The 8,646-nt window shown below is 37.2% G+C and overlaps 1 pseudogene; it reads right to left on the bottom strand.

Moving 5' to 3' along the window:
- Window positions 1–635: 635 nt before the first annotated feature.
- Window positions 636–4,836, bottom strand: LOC127658625 (carboxypeptidase O-like; annotated as a pseudogene).
- Between the last annotated feature and the right edge of the window lie 3,810 nt (window positions 4,837–8,646).

Genomic DNA, 8,646 nt, shown 5'->3' with positions numbered 1-8,646 from the left:
AACCAGTAGAACCCCAATACAAAAAGGCATGTGATGGACTTTTGAAATGAGGAGGAAGAGCCAGAGATTGATAGAGGAAGAACCATATACCATAAACACACACACACACACACACATATATATATATATATATATATATATATATATATATATATATATATATATATATATATATATATATATATATATGTATATAAACATATGGGTGACTGCATATTTGTGACAATAACTCTTCAATTTAGTAATGAATACCACAACCAGCATCAAAAATTATAACAATAAATATGGGGGCTGGGGTAATACCAATTATTTAATTGGTATTTAAATATTTTAACTTAATTAAAATTCAAAAAATCTAAAAATCAAAGTATGTGAAAATGCACAGCTGAGCTCACACAATTAAAGGCCAAAATTAAATGACAGAAGTCATCATTGTAAGGGGGATATGGGCCCAAATTATTTCTTGGACAATAGGAGTCAACAAGGTTGAGAATCACTGTCTTGGATTACATGTATTTCCGGAAAAGATTGGTTTGGTGATGGTTATAACAGTACTTTTAAGATTATACATATTTGTCTTGAAGTTTTGTCATGTTTTGTGTATGAGGTATGTTGGCAGACATGAAAATGTCTGCTTAAATACATGAATGTGTAGCCATAGTGAGGCAGGAACTCCAGAGTTGGTCCAGAGCGTCAGAGCTATGTGACACTGCTCCAGATTCTGTGCCATTATCAAAGGATTTGTCATGGATGTATTTGATGATGTGATATGTCCCCACATAAGCCTCTTCACATGCAGGCTGGATCTGCTCCTCTGAAAGCTCAAAGGCAAATTCCCCTCTGTCCCAAAGCTCGAATGTAAATGAAAATGGGATGCTATTCAAACAAGCCCAATCTTGAGAGGAGCCAGAGAACAGGTCTATTTGAAAAGAAAGTGACAAAGTCATGGCAGTATCAGTGATAGCCTGAAATCTCCTTTAACATGGGAGCTAGAACTGTTGCTATCTTCAGCAAGAAACAAACAAAGAGTGCCAATTCACTCACAAAGAATGTCTGGACCAGACCCTACTTCATAGTCCATCCCATGTACAGAAAGCATGGCATTAGCTGCAGCCAAGCCAACCTCCTTCGGGTTTATGCCATAGACATCAGAGAAGGCAAAATATGTGAAGACTTACATTCAGATATTACAGATAGTTATAAGTCTAATTATTTGTTCTGGCAATGATTCAATTTGATAATGGTCCTTTACAAAACAATTCAATACATCATGAAATCTGAGATCAGGTCATGATTCGGTTTACTTTGATTCAATTATTTTAATTTTGATATATGAAGATTCATAATAATTTTGCAACTGAAAATAGGTCAACAATTGTGTTGAAATGAACACATAATACACACACACACACACACACACACACATGAATAGTGATATTTTGATGGAATTCTGTAAATGCAATGAAATCAATGCAAGTCAATGGGGTCCAACACTTTCAAGCACCGAAAAGGACACGAAGGCAGCATACAGGTAATGCATACGATTCAGGTGGTTTAATCAATGCGATCGATCAGTTTGGATTACACATATTGAGTCAATTACCTGTATGCTGCTATTATGTCCTTTATGGAGCTTGGAAGTGTTGGACCTCATTGACTTGCATTGTATGGTTATATTCACATCAAATCTCCATTAAAATACCATTGATAATGTTCCGCATAAGAATGAAAGTCATACCTGTTTGAGGTGGCATAAGGGTGAGTAAAATAAAAAGAGAATCATATTTTTTGGTGAAATATTCCTTTAAAATCCAAATGATGCATTTTCACTGTCATAGTGATGTGTCAATGCATTTTTTACACCACTATTTAAAAGTGAAGTATGTAGTTTCTGCGGCACTAGTGTCACCAAACAGAAATACTTTTTTTTTCTCCCAAACATGTTTAGAATGTTTTCAAACAGGTTTCCTGAACACACCAACCCCTCCCCCATGTTCCAATTGTCAGACAAACAGAGCCACAGAGTTTATACTTTCCAGTAAATCAATGACTTACTTGTCTCTGCATATTAAACTGGGATTAGACAAAATATTTCAAAAGCCAAAGAATTACTCACTTCACCTTTAAATTGATAAGCAAACAAACAAATGAACAAAAAACATCTTATGCTGATTTTCGTCCTCTGATGAGCTTGAGTCACCAGTTCATTGTAGTTTGAAGCTGAGACACATGGGTGTCCATAAGGAACCAGAAGCTGTTGTCCTTATGAGTGAATGGTAACAGCTTGGGATTCTTTTTTGAGACTGGAACTGTACCATGATAATTAAAAGCACAGCAATCAGTTGAGAGTCCAACCACTAAAAACAGAGGAGAAAAAATTATAAATATGAATAAAACATGACAAAAAGGCATGGCGACTGATTGGGCATGTGAGCTTGTGACCCTTACTACCCCAGTGGGTGTTGAAGTTCCAGTTCAGGTCAACACCATGACAATAACAACCATCAGGTGGGGCAGATCTAGATTTTCTCCATAAAATAGTCTGTAATCCTATTTGGTTCCCAAAACCATATAACCACCCCTAACTTCAAAAAAACTTAAGGTAATATCATTTATCTGTCACTAGCAGCACCAAACACAACTGCAAAAATAATGACCCTCCAATTGTTAGGACAAACAAGTAGTCCCGCCCCAAACTCACACCACTGGATAAGCTAATGTTGTTGTCTGTCCCAGTCATTTAGCTCACATACAGATTGAGTTACTAGTGGTGCAGAAATTCCACATTTCACCTTTAAATCACTGATTTAAATTTGAACTTCAAATTTCCTTGCTTAATAATGTGGATATAGACATAAAAAACAAGCATCTAATAAAAAAAGTATATTGTAGTTACAAAAATAAAAGCCAGTTTACAGTCTTATTGATACAAGAATACTGTATATATATATAACCATCAACGTTCACAACAGGCGTCATGTAGAAATCCAGGTTTTGGACCGTTTGGTTGATCTTCTCATCAGTTTTGAAAGTTCTAAGAATCCGTACAGTTGACAAATCAGTATTCATTGAACACCATTGCTGCCATTACTTTCTTATTTCTTATTTATGCCAGTCTCTTTTAAGTAAACACAGTAATTTAGTTGACACTTACAGAACACTTATGAGAAAATACCCCCTGGAGCAATCTGGTGTTGAATGCTTCGCTCAAGGGCACAACCATAATGGTGATCTTAACAGCACACCACCATTATGAGGTCGTCTTTGACAAACCACTGGCAATAAACCGAAGCAATCGATTCCCTGGCATGGATTCAATAGTTCATCCAAACAGCTTTCTTTTGTTTGCCATAAGGATTCACATTTATCTGAGAGCTTTCAAGCAGAAAACAACTCGTTAATCAATCTATAAACCTCAAGATTAATTACAGGAATAATATATTTGTCAAAAGTCAGTTCTTCAGTGTGAAAGAACAGGCTCTTTAATGAAGTATAAGGAAATAATAATAATATTAATATTAATAATAATAATAATAATAAAACAAAACAAGAAAGTCTATTATATAATGTAGTCTGAAAGTAATACAGTTAGTGATCAGTTGGGTATACTGTATAATTTACACATAACATGTCCAAGCAGCATCATCAAGATTTAGGTTAGAAGTTCTTAGAATGTATAAGCAAATTTATATTTTATGTGCTGTGACTAGTCATTATTTTTCTTAAAATGTTCAGCCCCCGTCTAACTCAATGTAATAAGCAAAATCTCAAAATAAAAAACTGTGCAAAGACTTGATACACTGGCAACTGTAGCAAAACGTCTTGAAATGCCACTCAACCGACCAGAGCGTCTTTACACAACTGCATTATGATGAAGCGCTTCAAATATATTCTGCAGAGGTGCGCTGACTGTCCAAGTGCTTGTGAGTTTAGTTTTCTTCAATCTTTTTTTTTGTGATTTCATCCCCAATTTGGAATGCCCAATTTCCAATTTGTTCTAGGGCCTCGTGGTGGCATAGTGATGCACCTCAATCCGAGCGGCGGAGACACAGTGTGTGTGGAGAATTCACGCTATTCTCCACGACATCCACACATAACTCACCACGCGCCTCACCGAGAGCGAGAACCACACATCATAGCAACCACGAGGAGTTGGCCTCATGTGATTCTACCCTTCCTAGCAACCGGGCCAATTTGGTTGCCAAGAGACCTGGTTGGAGTCACTCAGAACTCCCAGTATTCGAACTCATGACTCCAGGGGTGGTAGTCAGTGTCAGTACTCGCTGAGCTACCCAGGTCCGTTAAATTTTTTTCTTAAAAAGTCATGGAATAACTGCAACATCATAACCACACATTGCAAGACTGCAAAAGTTACTAAAACTGTATACCTTTCTGACATTGTGGCAGCGAGGGCGTGGTCAAGCGCCCGTCCAGGGGAGAAAGCGGTAAGGGCGCTTGCACCTGAGCCAAATTATGTCTAACACCTGTCTCTAATTTCAGTGAGCATGGGGAGAGCGGCATAAAAACAGCAACAGAACCTCCAGACGAGGGAGAGTGACACGCGTCAGTCCAGTGTTGCCGCGTACAGAGAATCAGATAAGCTTTATGTTAATTGAGAAGTTTCTTGAGAACCAGAGAAGCTTTATGTTAATTGAGAAGTTTCTTGAGAACCAGAGAAGCTTTATGTTAATTGAGAAGTTTCTTGAGAACCAGAGAAGCTTTATGTTAATTGAGAAGTTTTGGTTGAAGAGTTGTGAGCAGTGCTGTGGACATTAAAACGTACTTGTGAAGAACTACGTCTTCGTTCCCTCCGTCGTCATACATCTTTACAGACATGTTAACGCATTATAATAAGACCATCAAATGGATGCAGGGCTCTGTGTCAGGGTGGACGAAATTCCAGTATCTCGTCTTATGCAAAACCCTGACACATGGTAAAGAATGCGCATTCCAAAAAATCCTTATAGCCTATTGGAATCACATGATTATTTTTATCAGTTGCCATGCCTTAATTTTACATTTCTCACAGCCAAGGATAATAGCGCTCCCTTGCAGCGAGAGATGAGATCTAACACATGAGCCCTGCTTCCCTTAGTTACTGATGCCTTGAAGTTCTCCTGTTGGCATCTGTTTTGCCAGAAAGCATGGAGAAGCGATTGCACCAATAAATTACCTCAGCGATTATTATATAACACATTTGTCAACCGTTAACCATAATGTATATATGTATATAAGGTGGGTAATTTTAGAACCACTGATCTAAAATGTCTATATAGCAGTAAAAATTTACAAATATATTTATAATCGATTCATGTACTCAAATATTTTTTTTTGAAAGGATTCGTCAATATTTAACATTTCTAAAGCTGTAAATAAAGTTATTACAGGACTGTGCCTAATCTGTAAGTCTCACACATTTGTAATTGGCTTTGGACAAAACATCTGCTAAATGACAAAATTTAAATGCAGTTACTCACACCAATCCGAAAAGGTCAGTTCAGTCAGAACTGTAAGAATCAAGTATGTATTCCAGTACAGTTATGGTATTACAGTATATTACTGTAGTGTAAATACTTGTTACAAAATTTACAGTATCACTTACAGTACTGACAGCATAATCTGTACTCTCTGACTTCATTGAGCAAATCTTTTACACACTGTGTGATCAGTTTGGTGTTTTGTACAAAGAGTTTTGAAAATGTACCACTTGCATGTGCAATAACTAATACAACCATAGCAATAATAAAAAAATAAGGACAAATATTATGGTCGTTAAACTGTGTGCATATCAATTGTAATTTAATTTACAAAATGCCATTTAAAATAGTTTTATATCTAGTATATAATGTCACACTGCAGGAAGATATCCACGTAGTATAAGTACGCTCTTATTGTACCGCTATTACAAGATCATGTTTGTAACAATTAGGCAAACAAATTATCTTTATAAATTCAAGAAACGCTTGACCAGTGGTACCTCACCTTCAAAAAAGGTTATATTTCTGCCTATAATGTCTGTCCAGATACTGAAGAAGCCCTGGATTTTCCTCAACAATCTGATCCATCCAAGCCAAAAATCTGTTCATGAAAAATAAAAAGTTGTCAAAAATTTGGATTGCCATTCTTTCAGCGAGCACCTATCACCCGTGACCTGTCTCTTATTAGCACTGGTCTTAATGAGAACATGAGGATGCCAGAATTATTCATTATATCTAAAATATATGTTCTGGGTATATTCTCGGTATGAATAGATTTAGATTTTCTTATTTCAGACATTGGATGGTACTTGGAATATTCATACTCCAAAATAGTTCCTTAAGGTTTTGCAGCCCTGAAAATGTTTGAGATGTTAAGAGTTACTGAATAAGCTAATGAGTAGGTGGCAAAGCTAAATCAGACACAGTTATGTGATTAGTAATACCACTGTTGATATCAGAAAGATGACAAATGTCAGAAAGAAATGATGCAAGTCAAGTAATTTATATTTGTATAGCGCCTTTCACAACACACATCGTTTCAAAGCAGCTTTACAGAAGATCAGCATTAACAGAAGATAAAACTGTAATGTCTATGAGTCTTCATTACGTAAATAGATAAAATATGATTGTGAATTGTGTTTAAAAATAAGTAAATAAAAAAATTATTGTATTTATAACCCCAGTGAGCAAGCCGAAGGCGACTGTGGCAAGGAACACAAAACTCCATAAGATGTTGATTAATGGAGAAAAATATCCTTGGGAGAAACCAGACTCATTGTGGGGGCCAGTTCCCCTCTGGCTAAAATCATGAATATAATGCCAATATTACTTATGTACAGTTAAAGTCATGGTTTAAAATTATTAAACTAAAGTGTTATGGGACAGTGTTTAAACATTGATTTTGTTTGAACTGTAAGATTAATGGTAATGTCTTTGAATTCTATCCTGCATTAACTGCAGAAGTTTACATAGATGACATTGTCCTTGTTAGCTGGATGATGAAGGCTTTTGTTGGCAATTGGTAGTCTCTGTATTCCATTTCAAGAGTGTAGTCCATCATTAGACCGAGGTGATGCAGGCAGAGATCAGTGAGGTGCATCGCAGTTCAACATGGCCGGTAATTTCGGTGAGGTCCATCTTAAGTCTAATATATATATACACACACACATATATACACTCACCTAAAGGATTATTAGGAACACCTGTTCAATTTCTCATTAATGCAATTATCTAATCAACCAATCACATGGCAGTTGCTTCAATGCATTTAGGGGTGTGGTCCTGGTCAAGACAATCTCCTGAACTCTAAACTGAATGTCAGAATGGGAAAGAAAGGTGATTTAAACAATTTTGAGCATGGCATGGTTGTTGGTGCCAGACGGGCCGGTCTGAGTATTTCACAATCTGCTCAGTTACTGGGATTTTCTAGGGTTTACAAAGAATGGTGTGAAAAGGGAAAAACATCCAGTATGCGGCAGTCCTGTGGGCAAAATTGCCTTGTTGATGCTAGAGGTCAGAGGAGAATGGGCCGACTGATTCAAGCTGATAGAAGAGCAACTTTGCCTGAAATAACCACTCGTTACAACCGAGGTATGCAGCAAAGCATTTGTGAAGCCACAACACGCACAACCTTGAGGCGGATGGGCTACAACAGCAGAAGACCCCACCGGGTACCACTCATCTCCACTATAAATAGGAAAAAGAGGCTACAATTTGCAAGAGCTCACCAAAATTGGACAGTTGAAGACTGGAAAAATGTTGCCTGGTCTGATGAGTCTCGATTTCTGTTGAGACATTCAGATGGTAGAGTCAGAATTTGGCGTAAACAGAATGAGAACATGGATCCATCATGCCTTGTTACCACTGTGCAGGCTGGTGGTGATGGTGTAATGGTGTTCGTTTAAATGCCACAGCCTACCTGAGCATTGTTTCTGACCATGTCCATCCCTTTATGGCCACCATGTACCCATCCTCTGATGGCTACTTCCAGCAGGATAATGCACCATGTCACAAAGCTCGAATCATTTCAAATTGGTTTCTTGAACATGACAATGAGTTCACTGTACTAAAATGGCCCCCACAGTCACCTGATCTCAACCCAATAGAGCATCTTTGGGATGTGGTGGAACGGGAGCTTCGTGCCCTGGATGTGCATCCCACAAATCTCCATCAACTGCAAGATGCTATCCTATCAATATGGGCCAACATTTCTAAAGAATGCTTTCAGCACCTTGTTGAATCAATGCCACGCAGAATTAAGGCAGTTCTGAAGGCGAAAGGGGGTCAAACACAGTATTAGTATGGTGTTCCTAATAATCCTTTAGGTGAGTGAGATATATATATATATATATAAAAAGACAAAAGATCAGCTGATATTCTGATGAAAAATATAAAAATCGAATTATTTCATTTTTAAAGTGCTTTTCCATTACGCAAAGGAAAGGTTGACCAATCATTCAGGTCTGTGTTTCCCAAAAGCATTGAAAGCTTAAGTTGATTATAGAGACCATTGGTGAAAAAAAAAAAAATGAAAAAAAGAAAAGAGTAACACGCTGAAATCTCTACTCAACATTTACCCATCTAACCACAATATAATAGTTGATTTTGTTCAATGTTCTCTCTGCGAGTTCCCTAGAAGCTTTTGGCCAATAAAAAGGCTTTGAATCAG

The sequence above is a fragment of the Xyrauchen texanus genome, chromosome 18 (assembly GCF_025860055.1).
Source record: "Xyrauchen texanus isolate HMW12.3.18 chromosome 18, RBS_HiC_50CHRs, whole genome shotgun sequence".
NCBI lineage: Eukaryota > Metazoa > Chordata > Actinopteri > Cypriniformes > Catostomidae > Xyrauchen > Xyrauchen texanus.
Note: the sequence above shows the minus strand (reverse complement) of the source record. Positions and strands in the feature narration are given on the sequence as shown.